This window comes from Canis lupus, chromosome 30 (genome assembly GCF_048164855.1).
Source record: "Canis lupus baileyi chromosome 30, mCanLup2.hap1, whole genome shotgun sequence".
Classification (NCBI taxonomy): domain Eukaryota; kingdom Metazoa; phylum Chordata; class Mammalia; order Carnivora; family Canidae; genus Canis; species Canis lupus.
In genome coordinates, this window is record NC_132867.1 from 15,660,581 (window position 1) to 15,678,782 (window position 18,202).

An 18,202-nucleotide genomic window follows, 5' to 3' on the forward strand; every position below is an offset into this window, starting at 1 on the left:
TTTCCTTCTTGTTTAAGACTTTTAATATTCATTGTACGTATATACCACATTCTGTTTATCCATTCATATGATGATAGACACTTGGGTTGCTTCTACCTTTTGGCTACTGTAAATAATGCTGCCATCAACAAGCCTGTACAAATCTCTATTTGTGCCCCTGCTTTCAATTCTTTTGCGTGCATAACCAGAGATGGAATTGCTGGAAAGTTCAATTCTGATCTTGCAAATATGTTTCCTCTTCAGCTGGTCCTGGACTTATTTTTCCAGTAAGTAACATTTATTTCTAATACCCTCAAGAAAGGCATCTACAGTTGCCCCTTGTTCTTTAATTAGGAAAGCCCGGAGAATTACTTTGGCACCTTCTGCTTTTAGAGTGTTGTGAGCTAGGAATGCTTTCAATCCCAAGTAACAGACTATATATCTGAGGATGCTTACTCAAGAAGGGTTACTCTTCTCATATAAGGGTTGGTTTGTGCATTTCCAACAGCTAGTATGGATGCAAGGGTTCAGTGAGGTCAGTGGTGGTAACTTTCTACAGTTCCCCTTCTTTCCCTTCATGTTTTGAAGACAGATGCAAAACCTCAAAGCATTAAGTCCTCACACAGTTGCCTTTAAATGAAAAAAGTACGTCATCAGCACCATCATCGAGCAGCCTTCCATGTTTGACTACCTTCTCTTATTCTTCCAGTACTCCTGCAAGTTTCTCCATTTCTGCATGCTTTCCTAAGTTAGTACTTTGGGTGAGTATTATTTACAGTGTATTCTGAGAAAATGTAATATTAAAATTTAATCAAAATCAAACCAGATGAGACTAGAACTTTGAGTCTCTTCTAGGAACTATAATATTATTTCAAGGCTGAATATTTTCAAAAATTTATTATGAGCTTTTCATATGTACTTGAAAGCAGAGTTCACTAATCCCTCCATATTCCCATCACCTATATTCAAAAATTATCAAGATATTACAACAGTTGCTAAATCTATCCCATTTTATCCTTATCATTTTTCTTTCCTGTGCAAGTATTTCAAACCCCAGACATCATGTCATTTCACTCCTACATGCTCCACTTTGTATCTCTAAAATTTTTTGACATTTTCTTAGATAATCAGAGTGCCATTGCTACACTTTAAAATTATTCCTTGATAACTTCAAATACCTCCCATGTCATCCCCCCCACAGAGGGATAGAGTCTATTTCTCCATTTCCTTGAATGTGGGCTGAAGCTGTGACTACACTGATAAATGGAAGATAGAAGAAATATCAGTGTTTTAGATCTAAGCTCAGCCTTTAAGAGGACTGCTAGCTTCCTTTCCTCCTTCTTGGATCCCAGCTGTCCTATTGTGAGAAAGCCCAAGCAGCACATAAAGAAATCTACATGAAGGGACATCAAGTGTTCTAGCAACATCTCTGGCTGCTTTCCAAGCAGACGGCCAGTACCGATGTGCTAGCCACCCTGTGAGTGAGGCCATCCTGGAAATAAATCCTCAAGTCCCAGATGAGCCACCCTAGTTATGTCGATGGGGTAGAGAGGCATTCCTGGAAGACCTGACCTGACTGCAAAATTGTGAGAAAATAAATTGTTTTAAGCCGCTAAGTGGTCCACTATGTGCCAAGATAGCCAAAGCTTTTTCCATAATTAATCTTAAGAAAAAAAAGGATCTTTTCTTTCATTTGCTCCATTTGAATCAAGATCCAAATAAAAAAGGATCATAAAAAAGGATCACATGTTACATTTGGTTTTCATGTCTCTTAAGTCTCTTTAGTCTAGAACTTCTCTTTCTCTTACTTTCTTCCTGTTTGTCAGTCTTTCCTCCTTCTGTGCCACTAACTTATTGCAGAAATTAGTTCCTATGAAATGTATCTCATTCTGAATGTTCTGTTTGCTTCTTTGTGTATCATTCGACTTATTCTTCCATCTCTGGTATTTCCTACATATGAAAATCAGCTTTTTCCTACAAATGGAAATTAGTTAGAATCTGGATCCACCTTTTGCAAGAACATTTCATAGGTGGTGTTAGGTGCTGTATATTATTATATCAGGAGGCATTCAATATTTCCCACATTTGCCAATACTAAGATATAATTTCACCCATTGATTATCTAAACTTAAATAACTTCAGGAGGTACAAAATAATCTTTTTAATTGTATAAGTCAACCCACATTAGTCAGCTGGAAAATTATGTAAAGTAGCAATTTCTCTCATCAGCTACTGCTATGACTAACCAAAAAGACAGTATATAGAGGAAAAGGCAGGACACATGACAGTTTCAGAGTAAGGAATTAGTGCTCTGGTTATTTTTCAATGGTATCCAATAAGTTATTTTTCTCCCCTTCTTCCACCTCCTTATTCCTGTCTTTCTCCTCACATTATGAATTTATAGATTATTATATATATAGTGTGATTCAATTAATACCTCCATTTTCCTCTCAAAGCCCCATTTTGTCCTATTTACGCATTGAAGGCTTTCAATAAATGTGTTCTAGCAAAGAAGAGCTTGTTCTTTGGGTTGCTTGAATTTCTAGGATGTCCTAGACTCATTTTGTATATTTTTCCCCTCAAATCTGGGATTATCCATTCAAGGAAAGCCTGAACTCTTTTAGTAGTTTCCAAAAGGCCAAATCTATGTGCCATGATACTTCATTGTTCTTTCTTCTAATTCTCATTTGCTTGTTTTAAGATACCAGTTATTTCCCACATATCCCACGTGTATGTGTAATGATTAGAGAACTTATCTTTTCTTTTTTTTTCAAAGATTTTATTTATTTATTCATGAGAGACACAGAGAGAGAGAGAGAGGCAGAGACACAGGCAGAGGGAGAAGCAGGCTCCATGCAGGGAGCCTGACGTGGGACTCGATCCCAGGTCTCCAGGATCACACCCTGGGCTGAAAGTGGCACTAAACCGCTGAGGCACCTGGGCTGCCCAAGAGAACTTATCTTTTCAAACTACTTACTTGTGGTACAACTGAGGGTCAGAGATCATTCCTTATAATTCTTTTGTTACATGCACTCTTACCACTAGGAAGGAGGCGGTCATCGGCAGAGTCTAGAGATAATACTACAGTATCTAACTTTTCAAATCTTTGTAAAAATTTGTCTCTCTGTACTTCAACTTGAAAACTTCCTGACTCATGTGTCTGGTAGAAGCAATAAAAACAATAAAATATCCTAAGACTCTTTTTGTGGAGGGTCTCTAACAAATTGCACCAGGACACCCACTCTCCAAAAGCCATCGCCAATTCAAAGTGGAGAATAGGTCCAGGTAGGCATAGCAAATGCCCCAATTTCCTCTTCTCATATACTGAAAATTAACTATCCTTTATCTATCTCCTCTGCAGGCAGGATTTCTGTATGTTGTAGCGATGACCAATACTTTCCATTCCAGTTATCATGATGGTGTGCAAAGAGCCTAGGCTTTGGAGCCAGACAGATCTGCATTTGAATTCAGTAACTAACTATGAAATCATTGACAAGTCACTTCACTTCTCTGAATGCCAATTTCCACTTCTATGAAAAAGTGGTAATAGAATCTCTCCTAAAGTCTTATATAAATTGATACCGATGTATATAAAGTGAATTCCAGGAGGAGTTCAGCAAACTGTTAGGAATTAGTTTGGTCACTTCTTCCAATAAAAGTGCTTACCAAGAGCAGCCACTAAATTTTACTGTCTCACTCAAGAAGAAGGAAGGAAGTGTGTCGTGGCCAAAGTGCATCAGGGCAAAAGCCACAAGATTTGGATTCTGCACCTAGCCTTAGAATTAAGGAACTCTATAACAAAGCTTTCAAAACTCAAAGGGCTTTCAATTTTTCTTCTATAAAACAAAAGATAGAATTAGTTTTTCTGAACATTTTTCACATAACAGCACACACAAAAAAGCAAATGGAAGTTTCTTCAAGGCTCCACCAGTCACTTCAACTTCCAAGGAGATAATATCTCAACACATCCATAACCATTCCTGGCATATCAGCATGTCACCACATTGCCAGCTGGGAAGTTCTGATCTTGAGAAATCTAAAGTCTCTCTAGTTCATGATTCTCATGATGGATATTTCAGAATGGGGAAAATGGTTAAATTAGAGTAGGGGGAGAGGAAAAACCCTTCAAGCTAAAGAGAGATACATCTAATGTTTATATTCAAATCTTGTGGACTGCTGCATGAAATTATCTTACAGACAATTGAGACCCCACCATATCCCCAGGGAGCACTTCCTTAAATGAAATTGAAATAATTATAAATCATATAGTCGTTTTCATTGCAAAGAAGTGTCTTAGCTTAATAAAGAATCACTTACCTAATCTATTTCTGAATTTTCATAAATACAAACATAAAGCAATACATTTTGAAGAGGCATAATTAGAATAGTGGGACATGCAAATACCTACCATTTTGGAAATAATGCATAGAAATTATCTATCATATCTATTAGCTAATCAACTCAGATAACATTGCTTCCTCCTTTTTAATCATCTAGTATCAACGAAAGAGGAGGAAGAGAGGGAGAGAAGGAGAGAGAAGAGAGAGAATAGGAGAGTGAGAACTCTAAGTGTACACATTTTTGTTATAGATAAGAAGTATCTTGCCTTTTCAGGGACTGATTTCCAAGGAAAGCTAGGGAAAGCCATATTTATTAGATAAAGGTTTACAGAAGGGTGTTGATTCTGCGATGCTGAAACTTCAACATTTATTTGGTAAAGATTTTTAATGTTTCTTGCAATCAAAGTAGAATTAGGCAAGGAATAAGCTTTTAGGACGTTCAAAAGATTTGTTTTAGAAAGGAAGGATTTGCAGATATGGTAGAGAAGAGAAATATTTAATAAAAAGGTATTCCAGTGGAGGAAGAGTACATATATGATATGTCTGTGCCTCAGTTTCATCCATAAAACATGTGGCCTAGAATTGGATAATCTTAAGATTCTTCATCTTTTTTTTTTTTTCAAATTTCTGTAGAAAACTGCCGTGAATGAAAGATGATTTTAAAACTTTGTAAGCAAACTGGAATAAATTAGAGTTTTAAAATATCAGACAAAAATCAACTAAATGAAAAAAATGTATTCAATTTAAAAGAACGCTTTATGACTCCAAATAAAATTGTCATTTTTTAAATTCGTAGTTTTCAAAGTTTTTATTTAATAGAAAAGATATGGATAGGTAAAAACAAATGCAACTGTTATCTTCTGCCCAAGAAATTTCAAGAGAAGCCCTGATCACTAGCCTCAGAGAGCACTCCATATTAGCTACATGGCACTGATGACTCTGGAAGCCTGCTTTTGTCCAACCCAAATTGAAATACTTTTCCTTTATAAGATATGATGACACTAGGAAGTACATATGGCTGTTTAATGCAATATCTCTTTGCTTTAGGCACAGTACAAATTTAGTATCAAGGGAAATACATGCCATGAAAGGGCTGTCAATGTCTGCTGTTCTCCAGGATTTCTTAATAGTGAATTATTTGTTTCAGGGAATAACATCATTGCCAATTTTGAAGAATTGAGATATAGCATACATATAGTATATAATACAGCTCAATAAACTTGTGCATATATGTACACGAACGCAACAACTACCCAGATCAGATCAAGCCACCAGTGTTCAGAAGGCCATTTTGTATCCACCTCCCCTGGCCAGCCCAGGAGTACCCTCTTTACTCTCTCTCCAGGTAACTATGATTCTAACTTCTGTCATCATATGTTAATTCCACTTATCTTTTACTTTAATGTACATCTGACTTTTTATTCACTATTATGTTTGGGACATTCATCTGTGCTGTAATTTGTTCTTCATTATGCTGTGGTATTCCATTACGTAAATATTCCATAATTTATTTACCCATGTACTATTGATGGGCAACGGGTGTTTTTTTTTTTCTTCCATTTCAATTGTTATGAATGAAGCTCCTCTGAACATCCATATAGAGGTCTTTTGGTGGTTATCTGCAATCATTCCTCTGATACATAAGAGTGGAAAATTGGATCATAAGTTAGGTATATGGTTAGCTTTGGTAGATACTAGCAAATAATTTTCTAAAGTGATGGCACCATTTACAATCCTATCAGCAATGAAGAATTTCAGTCATTTCATATATCACCAACAAAACCTGGTATTGTTAGTTTTCTTAATTTTAGCTGTTCTGACATATGTGTTTCACTCGTGGTTTTAACAATGGTGACCTACTTTTCACATTAGCCATTTTGACACTGATTATCTGTTCAAATCTTTAACCCATTCTTAAGTTACCTACTTTTTTCTTACTTATTTTTAAGCATTCCCTATGGTCTGCTAATGAGAATTTTGAGAAATAATATACAGATGTAATATTACAAAAATCTCTTACAAGTCTGTTGCTTGACTTTTCATCCTCTTAATGCTATCACCTAATAAACAGAAGCTTTTAGTTATGTATTAATTAGATAATTAAATTTATTTATTATTATAATTTTTTGGTAAGTGACTTTTGTGTCTCAGTTAAGAAATCTTTACCTATTTCAAAGTCAAAAACATACTCTCCATGTTTTATTTTAGAAGTCTGATTGATTAAGCCTTCATATCTAATGTTTGTGATCTATCTCAAATTAATTTCTGTGCTTGGTGTAAGGTAGAAGTCAAGGAGTTTTTTTGTTTTTCATTGATATATCCAATTGATCTAGCACTATATATCGAGAAGACCACTGATTCTCTATTGAAGTACAGTGGCATCCACACCATATCTTATTAAGGCACCATTTCAGTGGAGATATGCTTTTGGAATCTGTATCACATTCCATTGGTCTTTTGTGCCAATATTTACACTTTCTTAATTACAATAGCTGTTGTGCAAATCTTGCTGTTTGTTATTGGATACACTCTAGTAGTACTCTTTGTCTTTAATATTACCTTGGCTATCCTAGGTCCTTCAGTATATTTTTTTAAAGCATTAGATTGAAAATCTAGACAGAAGTTTAAATTTCATCTTGGCTACTGTCTAGCTATGACCTTGTGAAAGACATTTAACCTCCGTTTCTCTGTTCCTCATTTGTAAAATACACAGGCCTTGGATTAGATAAACCCCAAGACTTTTGCATTTGTGATTTTCTAGCCCAATTCACACAGAAAGGGGAGGCAATTAATGTTCATAAATAAAACACAGGAAACCTCCCTTAGAAGGATGGTTACTTAAACACAGCCAAATTTTCCCTCCACAAATATTATTTCACATATAAAATAATGCATTTGAAAGTGGCGTTAGAGACCACTTGTTTAACATAAATCAAAGAATTTACAAATTCACTAAGTTTCTAACTTGATCCTTTAAGAATGACACAACAAAATGCATAGCTTACATTGGAAATAAAATTTGGATATTCCTGGAAACATTAGTCACATATATTTCTGTTACTAGGAGAGGAATTTAAGTCTGCTATGATTGGTACAACTCTATCACTCTAAACACGACCTTTAACCTAAAACCCATCTTCTCATTTTATCAGGCTAGCACCACAATGTCACACTGTGTTGTCCTCCAGCATTTTCCTATGACACTATCCACATCCACAACAACACGTTCCTGCTGTCTTTTCACCAATTCACAGCTATTTGTTTCTTTACAAGCCACTGCCTGCTTGTCTTCCTTGAGTAACCCTATTTCAAGGGGCACCTGGATGGCTCAGTGGTTGAGCATCTGCCTTCAGCTCAGCTCAGGGTGTGATCCCAGTCTGGGATCAAGTCCTGCATCGGGGTCCCTGCATGGAGCCTGCTTCTCCCTCTGCCTATATCTCTGCCTCTCTCTCTGTGTCTCTCATGAATAAATAAATAAAATCTCTTACCCCCCTCCCATTTCACACTTCTTACCTTTCCACTTTGTACTCATCCACCTGCACTGCATTTCATATTTCATCTATATACACAAATTGTATTAGACATTTCATTCTCATCCCCCTAATTTGATTCTAAGCTGCTTTGATTTTGATTTGTCAGATGAGGAGCACAGTGTCTATCACTATGCAACCATATCCAGGTCTTTGGGAAGAACTCTTAGATTGTGAGGGCTTCCTCCTGTCTCAGTCATATGTGTTGTTACTTCATTTCACAGTGGCCTAGTGAGGTAGTCAGTATCCCTCTCATTTTATAAACGAGGAAATGTTTATTACAATGAGGTAACACCCTCAGTGTCACCTAGAGTTTGAGTCTCTTCTTCCATCAGGGTGACAGGAGTGGAAACAAAATGGCTTAGTGGCACAACTGGATGTTGGGGACAGGGAACAGGTCCTAATGGGCACAGACTAGAACAAGGGGTTCTTCCCAGAGACAAGACACACTGGAGCTGGAGAAAAGACTAAGAGAGAAGGAATCAAATCAGGTCAAGGTGTAGGCTGAGAGGTCTAAGATGGATGCCAAATCCAGAGAAGTAGTTTGAAACAGAGAGATAAGATGGTGCAAGGTCTGGTTTGAAACACAGGGATGAGCCTGGATGAAGGAAGGTGTGCAGGAGCAAAAAGAAGAACAGGTGAGAAATAACCATTTGCTAAATAAATAAATAAATAAATAAATAAATAAATGCATGCCTTACAAGGAATAAATAAGAGAGAAGCATCAAAAACATACTTGGAAATTTGAAACCTGGATAATGGCAAAATGTGAGTACTAATGAATAGAATTTCAGAAGTCAGGAGAAAATAAAAGCTTGCATAGTGCACGTTGAGATGGACTTTAGATGTGGAGTTTCCGACTGAGAGTGAGTGTCCAATAAGCAAGTGAAAAATGTGTAGTACTTAGAGGACTAGAGAGTTTGTAGTTAGCAGATTACAAAATGCTTTGCATGCTTCACCTTATTCTCAAACAAACAAACCCTAAGTAAGTTGGAAACTAAAACCAAAGAAACTGGATTTAAGAGCAATTAAGTAACTTTCTCAAAGTGACAAGGCTAATGTGTAGATGATCTGGAATATGAACCCAGGATTCTAATCATAAAGTTCAGTGCTCATTTCATTACATCATACTGCCCCCAGATAAGAATGAGCAAACCATCCAAAATAGAGGATTTCAGATAATATGATTCTATTCAGGCCACGCATTTATGATAATGTCTTATGTTAATGTGCATAGCTTCAGGTAACAAAGAACTGAAATCTATCAGGCACAGCTAGTTGACCTCCCCGTTGGTTAAAGATATTTTTTCATTCATTTCAAGAGTTACTTGCCTGCTGCAATTTGCCAGCTGGTATGGACATAGCTGACAGCATCACCTGCCTGCCAAAAAAATACATGTGCTGAAAGCTGTTAAGTGGATTAAAATTTTGTGCCACAAAGTAATGCCCAAAGCATAGTCAAAAATTTCACCTCAGCCAAAGATGTTCCTAAAAACTCAAACCAAAAAGAACACACTTAAAAAGCTTCATGAGGTAGAAGATGTAAAAGAAATTATACAATATACAAGCAAAGAAAGCGAATATTTGAAAATGTGCCAAGTAGCAAGAAGCGAGAATTGAGAAAAAAAATTTTTTTTGAGGACTGCTGATTTTTTAGAATACTCAGGGAGTTAAACAAAAGGAAAATAAAATAAATTATATGTTAGTTATCTATTGTAGCAGAACTGGCACAGCATTCTTCTGCATTCTGTCAGCCAAAGGAAGTCTAAATGCAAGCTCCGGTTCAAGGTGTGGAGAAGCAGATGCCTCCTTCTAATGGAAGAAGCTGCAAAGTCTCTTTGCAATGGAGGTGGACACAAGGTGCAAGAATATTTACGACCATTTTGTAATCAGTACAACCAGTAACTAGATGTTTGATTTGAGGCAGTTCGTTTCACCTCTTTTGGCCTGTTTCCTTTTCTCTAAAATAAGGAGGAGGACCAGATGGTCCCTAGGACTCCTCACAGTTCTCTATTTCTAATGCAATGATTTCTAAAACTGCCTTTAAGGCAAATTAGAGGGTTTTTCAGTAACTCAAAGAAAAAGAAAATCTGCAAGTAAAGCGTCATGTAGTTGCTTAGCTAAACTTACTTATAAGTATAAAGCTACTTATTAAAATGCGAAAGTGCTGTATAGGATAGAGAAGTGACAGAGGATATCATAAAATCAAATAACATTAGTGCACTGCAAGTTGAAAATCATTGAAAATTGCTAGTTTAGCCATTTGACAACACTAATATAAATCATCCAGCATGATTACAAATACTCTCTGCTAGAAATTGAACTGTCCACTTCACATCCTAAGTGACCCAATTTGACACTGGCTCATCACCAATATTCTACTATGTAGATTTGCCTTCACCAACAAGTCAGGGTATGAAAGTGTCCAACGTTAAAATTACTTGGATTAACTGTTAACATAGTTTACGTGGTTAAGTGCTTCATCTTCAGTTTCACTGGGATCATAGAGATTCAACTAGTGTTGTGAAATCCAAATGTTAACCAAGCACATACTAAATGAAGTCAGTCAATCAGTCAACTGTGCTTCCTGTTTTAATATGCAGAAAAGTAGTGTACTCTTATGAGAAACCCCAACTGCAGAAGACTGATGAGGAAACAATGGCTAAAATAGAAAGCATCATTGCCCAGAAATAAAAACAAGCCTTCTATGAATGCTGGGGAAAAAAAAGGAAAAACGTTTTAATAGTTTCTATTGGTGTAATTTATAAATATCTGTGTGCTCTGTCTACAGGATACACAGTTGAAATGTCAAACTACTGGATCTGGAAATTACTTAATTAGATCTTGTCTTACTTAAATTTGTTTTTAAAGATTTTATTTATTTATTCATGAGAGACATAGATTGAGAGAGAGAAAGGCAGAGGCACAGGCAGAGGGAGAAGCAGACCCCATGCAGGGAGCCCGACGTGGGACTCGATCCCAGGTCTCCAGGATCACACCCTGGGCTGAGGGCTGCGCTAAACCACTGACCCCGGGGCTGCCCTTGTCTTACTTAAATTTAAGCAGGCTGATGAAGTTAACCCTAACCATCCCCCTCACTAACAAAGAACACGTCTGAATTCAGTGCATATTATAACTTACGACGCTCTGCTGTCAGAAAAGAATGAGGAAATGCTCAGATCTAAATGGAGCTGTTGCTGTAAGAAAACCATTTCCTTGATATCTGCATGTTCATCATCTTAGGTCTCAGGCCCCAGACAGCTGTCTCTTGAACTTTAGGAAATTATACACCAAAAAGAAGATCTGAAAAACTAGAGTCTACTAAGCCTATACATAGCAGACAGAGGTCAAGCAGAGCTTTTTAAAAGATTAATACTGAGAGCTCTGGGCTTTGTTTGTTTTTGCAGGAGGGGAGGATGTTAGAGTGATCAGTGGAATTTAGAGAAGTAAGTTGGTGTAAAATAATGACCTGCTTCATTAAAGCTTAAAGAATTCATTGACTTTTTTGCTGCTGGACTGATGAGTAGTAATCTACATACATAATATAGCCTTCATTTTTTCAAAATATAGAAAATTTAGGCAACACAATTTAGATGACATTAGCAAACGGAACTTGCAAAACAAAAGCATTTTAGAAAATAAACTCATTTTCTTTGCATTCTTCTTTCCATTGCTTCCAAAAATGTTTTAAGATCATTAGCATCATAAACTTTACAGTCTTATTTCCCAAATTGGCTCCCATCTTTCCCCACCCCCAATCTTTGGTTACATTCCCCTTAGGTTTCTGTAGCATACAGATGAAGACCCAGGGTTGCATCTGTAAAAACACTCTGACTTTCCTCATGAATTCTTTCTTTTCAAAAGAATATGACATTTCTCTTACACTAGCTTCCTGACTTCCTTCATCCTTTCATGTACATGCCATATGAACAATTTATCTTTATAAAACTCGACAGTATGAGCTTCAACTCCTTGCTGTGTTCATACTTTCACCCCCCCCCCCTCTTCTAGAACAAAGACCTTATACTACTGACGATATATTTTCAGCCTTTTTGCCTGTGCTTGTTCTATCACTGTGGTCTATACACCAGCTCAAGCCATCCTTGCATTTAAAGATAGCCTTTGTGACCTTAAGCCTCCTTCCATTAAACATCACTTTCTTGCTCCTTCCTCTCATGGCCAACTTCTTCTGAAGACCGGTTTATAATCACTTGGTCATATCATGTATTTTTAATCTGCTACAATCAGAGTTCTGGCTCCATCATTCTGGATGAAAAGTGATTTGCAGAAGGTTATTATGATTCAAAGTTTCCCAATCCAATAGAGGCACTGATTGTGATGCCATTTCTGCAGCTGTTAGCACAGCTCCTTCTCTCTTGGAATGGATAACCCCTTCTCCTGGTCTTCTATTATTCCTTTGACCATACCTTCTCAGGCTTCCCTTAAGACCTCAATTCTACTGCCTTCCCATCTACTGCCATAAAATCTCTGCAGTACCTCTGAATCTATTTCCACCTTCTAAACTCCTGGTGCCTTAGTTTGTCTTTACCATTTTTCATTAGACTTCAGCAAGTCTTTCCTCACTGGTCTTGCTGCCTCTACTCTCTCCCACCTCCACTTCATTTATCTCCTTTCTATCAATGAGATCTCTACAAAATTACATTTATCTAAAACATCTCAACTCCTTCCTAGCACTCCATATCATGTTGTGTTAGCTTAAATTTTCCCAGGTACAGACCTTGACGTAAAAGTTTCTGTGCTGATAGTTTATTTGAGAGGACAAGGGGTACCAATAAGGGAATGAGGTACTGATACAGAGACAGGAAGGCAGGGTGACTGAAGCTTAATCCTGATAGAATACTTGAGGAAATGCTGCAAAACCCATGTCTCAGAGTTATCCCATGATGGGGGGACGTTTGCTAGGGTATATACATATCAACTCTGGTCTGTATGCTCTTAGGAGGGGGGGGCTCACTTTCCTTGGCACTTCTGGCCTGCCAAGAATGGCCAGATTGGCCTTCTACATATCCAGTAAAATCCCTAGGCATGGCTTGAAGTCAGCACTAGAACACAGTGAACTGGTTGTGGTACAAGGGATATGGGTGACGTTTGGACAGCATCTGCTACAGATGGCTTAGCAATGTCTTTTGTTTCCTTCACGTCTCCTTAACTTACCTCTTATGGCACTCTGTCTCTATTTCTTCTTGCACACACTGCTCACACCATCAGGAAAAACTGTGATCTTGTGTGATGTATTGTTCTGGTCTATGCTCCTCTAGAATGTACTTCTCTTTGCTAATGGACACCTGATAGTTTAACGGTTGCCTCAATTATTATCTCTGTCACTAATCCTGTCCTGAAACTCCCTCAGGTACTAACCAATGTTTCCCTTGAATCTGCACTGTGAACTGTACATTTATCAATCCTACAACCTTGAACACTTCCCTGCAGGACACATGTTTGTCTATGATACTAAATAAAGCTGTTTGAATCAGAGCAGTGACCTCAGGTCACAAAACTACAAATATAAGATAAGATAATTCATTTTAAGTACATACTTCCATAGCTATTTGTAATGAAGTTGCCTACTATGCAGACTTACCTTTAACAAAGATAATTCCAAAATATATGACTAAAATTCAAAGATACAAAAGTTAAGTAATAGGCTTGGACATTGTAAGAGTTCCATTTTACAAAATTTCTATCTTGCCTTTTGGAAACACTTTTATGAAATAATAAAGAAAATTGCAACAATAGAGTATGTTGAGATAACTGGCTAGCCCCCATCCCCACCCCTACACACCCACACAACACAGACCAAAATGGCAGTGCAGCCCAAAGGGAACTCATTTTCCTGGGGCAGCCCTGCCTGAAAGGGGTTGGTGATATTCCTTAGTTAGAAAATGGCAGCAATCTGTATCTTTCAGATCAAAGATGGATTTGGGGCATTCCGGTAAAATGTATGAAAGCTCAGGTTGTGAAAAAGTTGAATGTTGCAACAGCAAGGAGCACTTGGATCAGAGTAAGGAGCCATCTCTGGAGGGTTTGTTGGCTTATTACTGTCATAGCAAATAGATCAGCATGGCCTCTTAAACACAAAATAAAAATCATCAATTTGTGAAAAACTGAGCAATAAAATAGAAATACTTTTTTCACTGAATTACCTCATTTCTGTGCTGGTAGGGCATATTCTGAGCTAATCTATAGACTCTCAGGCCTTTAGAGGTGTAATAGAAAGAACATAAAACCTGCAGTAGAAGACCTTGGCATGCACTTACCTGGCATCTCCTCTCAGTAGACAGCATAATACCTGCCATTTAAGATAATACTTGGCCATTTAAGAACTGGCCAAGAATCTCAATTTTTTAGTTGTCTTTTATCAGTGCCCCAAGTCCAACCAAACTGAACACTGAATTTTGAATGGGAAGAATATTGATATTGAATAGGGAGAGTTTAGAGCAATGCTATACAATCCTCAGCACACATTAGAAGAACCTGAGGACACTTGGACTCATCCAAGACTAATTAAAACAGATAAGGAAAGAAGGGAAGAATGGAAAGAAGGAAGGAACCCATTCCTTAAAATTCAGCAAGGGCAGAAATCTAAGTAAAATGCAAAAGGGCAAAATTCTGACTATGAAACTCTGGGCTTCTGACCTGCCTAAGGCTTCAGTCTGGGCTACGCTGAACTAACTTCTTGTGGAGCTTCAGGTCAGTTAATTCCACACTTCTTTTCTGGGCCACTTTACTCTCTACTACATCCAATTAATTAATACTTTCTAACAATGCTACAGCCACAATAGGCCTCACATCTGAAGCCATGGTTATTTCCGTTCAGGGTCAATGACTAATGTTTAGTGTCTGCCTCTATAATTGTTCACCAGACTCTCTGTAGCCATCTCTTTATTGAGGGTCTGCACCCAGGGTATCCTGTGCGTACCACTCTCTATAGCACCAGAAGACTCCTTCCTTTGTGAGAGATCTGGGCATAACTCTCTCCCACTTAAGTCCATGCTTCTTCATCTAAAGTACTGGATTTTAATCTGGAGACTTGAACGGTTTCTGAAATCTGTATGAATTTGAGTTTTTCTGTGTGCATGTTTATTTTTCTTGGGACAAGTTCCCCCGTTTCCTACAGATTCTGAAATAGGCCTGAAATACAATCAAGGTTAATATCTTCAGGACAAAGCCACAGACCTTACCATGAAGTCCAAGAGCCCTCATCTCATGACTTAGCCCCAGTAGCTTCTGTCATCTGAGTGTCACCATCTGTCCTGCATACTTTATGCCCAGCCATAGAAAATACCTTTTAATTTCATAAATACACCAACTCTAGCTTTTTTCATGTTTTTGCGTATGCTGCTTCTCCTACCAAAGTGCTCTGGCCTCTCCAGCATCATTTATTACCTACTCGCAACTTCCTTTTCCAAACTTGACTTAGAGGTCTCTTTTTTGTGTGTGAAGCCTTCCCTATTCCCACTTTGCTAGCATGTAATTGATATCTTTCTTTTAGGTTGCCATGGTACCTAGGAATATATCATGGCACTTATCAAATAATATCATAGGTGTCTGTCTACACTGTCAATGGTCAGCTTCCAGAACACAGAGGTTGTATTTTATTTGTGTTGGTAATCTCAGTGCCTAGAGGTGTCTAGCATAAGTAGGTGCTCAGTCAAAGCTTGAAGAATGAAAAACATAAAGGCATTTGAGCAAGAAAATAGAGAGCTCAGATGGAGAGGGAGAGCTTCAGGGCCATGTTTCAGTCAAGGAAAATTGAACCCCTGGTAGTAAGTAATTAATAGCAGGCATTTGGCAGAGCTTGTGGTTAGGAGTGAATGCCTTTAGAAATAGGAATGATACAAAGTTTTTACTAAAAGTACACTCTGAGCAATTACAAAAGCAGAGGCCAAGAATGGCCTGTTGACAGCAAAAGGAACCTAAAATAAGGAAGTAACTTCCCAGGGCAGAATCTCGTGTTACCCAAGAAGTTTGGTAGAATTTGAGCAGTAGAAAAATTTAACAATTGAAACCAATCCTGAGCAGAATTTGTTTCTTAGTCCTAATTCGCTAAATAGGGCATGACTCACAAGGCAAGCCTGGAAATTAATATTAGAAATATTAGAAATAACTATCATTTAGTTTACTGTGAATAATTGTGCTGGAATTTATTGTACCTTGAGTTGTAGATAGACTTATTCTTAACTCATCATCTTGTTGTTTTATAAAATCTCCAGTTTAAAGAAAATCTATGACAATTAAGATTGTAGGCACAAGAGTAAGGGAAACCAGGTAAGCAACAAGCCTTAGTGATTACTTCCATAAAAAGATTTATCCCTGCAACATGCTACATTTGTACTCTCTTAGAGTATCCCTTAAATCTCTTAAAAGGGATTTAAGAAAATAAGATACTATAGAATGATCTAAATAATAAAGGGAGAGAAGATAAGGCTAGCACCCTAAGGCTGCAGGTAGGTGTTATTTCTATCGAGCTGGGGAATAGTTTTAGGAACTGTAAGAAGAGCAGGAGAGATGTTCCCTGTAAGATTCCTAGGAGAAGTGTGATAGGAAGACATGTGGGAAAGAGTGTGCTTAAGAAATGTTGCAACTCCTATTTCAAGATTCTGAATGTCCTCACACTTTGGTTTTTCTGTGAGGGCTTGCCATACATATTTAAAATGCTTTGTAAATCTTCCTGATAACAGAATAATATCTCTTCAAAAGCAATACGTGTTGGCTGGACTATGTGTAGGTTAACACTTAACAATTCTTAAGTAATTCATCCATGACTCCTCCTTATGCAATCTGTCCTTCTGTCAAATGGATGCTTCAGTTACTAATCTCAAAATGCAAAGCACTGAGAACTCAAAGAATCATAGAAAGAGAACTGGAAGGAATATCAGAGCTCCTAAAACCCAACCCTTTATTTTTTGGGGATAGGGAAACTCAAAGAGAGTTCAAGGAACTTGCTCAAAGCCTATAATTTATTTAGTACCAGAGCCACAGTGCAAACCCATTTCTCTTGACTATCAGCTTAGCATTCTCATTATATCCATATCATTTGAGCAATTTTGACAGGAGAGCAAAGGAAGGGCTGTGAGGTCAGGGGACCCCTGAAGAAACATCAGAAAGATGCTAGAGACAAAGAAAGAGGAGAATCTGGGGACCCAAAGATACAACTTTGCCCACCAGTTCTGCCAAAACATCTTAAATTGGCTTAGGCAAACAAGTTTTCAAGACTTTCTGACTATAACAGTTTGAACACTTTAAATAAATTATTTAGATTAATTTAATTGACAAGAAAATCCATTCCACTTAAAGCAGCTGAAAGTAACCCACTTTAAAACTCAGTCCTCAAGTTTTACAGTTTGAATAAGTTCTATAGGTGCACATAACTGTGTTCACTTTCTTTGGTGTTTGCCTTGGGAATTCTTGAAGTATGTGTGTCTGGTTTCTTTACTCCTATATTTCAGCATCTGATACAGCACACAGCACTCAACAGATATTTCTATTTACTGTTTTAGCATATATAGTGGTCCTCAAACTTCCCTGAAAAAGCATCACTTACAATAACCTGTTAGAAGGTCAATTCTCTAAACACAACCTGCAGTGAGGTTAACCCCAAAGGTCGGTCTATGAGGCACTGCTAATAGGCTTCTCTTGAATCTGACAGAGGCAGCTTTACATAATGTTCAAATTAAAGATACAAGTAATGACCTAAATCAACATTTCATCTTTCTTCATTATTTTATCCAAACTTTCTTCCCTAGGCACATCTCACCAAGCTCTCTTTAAGTGCTCTCTAACTCACATGCCACAGGAATCTTATATATATATATATATATATATATATAATTGCCTAGCCAGAATTGTAATAAAACTTCGAGCAGTATCCTCATCAGGCCATCTCAATTCTTTTAATTATTGGTTATTTTTGCTATTGAGATTTGATTAGAAAAGAGTTGAGAAAGATGTTGAGGGGATAAATTTGACATTTTCAGCACAATGGAAAATTTACAGCCTCCTAGAATAGGAACTTAGTCAAAACATCCTCAAGTCTATTTGCTGATTTCCAAATATTTTAAATTAGTATAATGATCTCAGAGTTACACTTACACCCTGAGAGATAAAGGTGATAGTAGGATGATTCCAGAACTAATACTAGTCCTTGAGGGTAGGATTCCACAAGAAGGTTGTATGGGGTCAGTCTGAGACATTCTGAAAAGAAGTGGATATTTCACATGCCTGCAAATACATTTTAGGGCCTAAATTCTTCTCATTTAAATGTCTACATAATCTCAGTGCACTGCACTCAGAGCTTTTTGGCCAGTAGATCTGGCTGTTGTAACAAGTAAC

The 18,202-nt window shown here is 37.4% G+C and overlaps 1 long non-coding RNA gene across 5 annotated transcripts in view; it reads left to right on the forward strand.

The window, feature by feature from the left end:
- Positions 1-18,202, forward strand: part of LOC140621476 (uncharacterized) — a 160,800-nt gene that overhangs the window by 90,847 nt on the left and 51,751 nt on the right. The window lies entirely within an intron of this gene.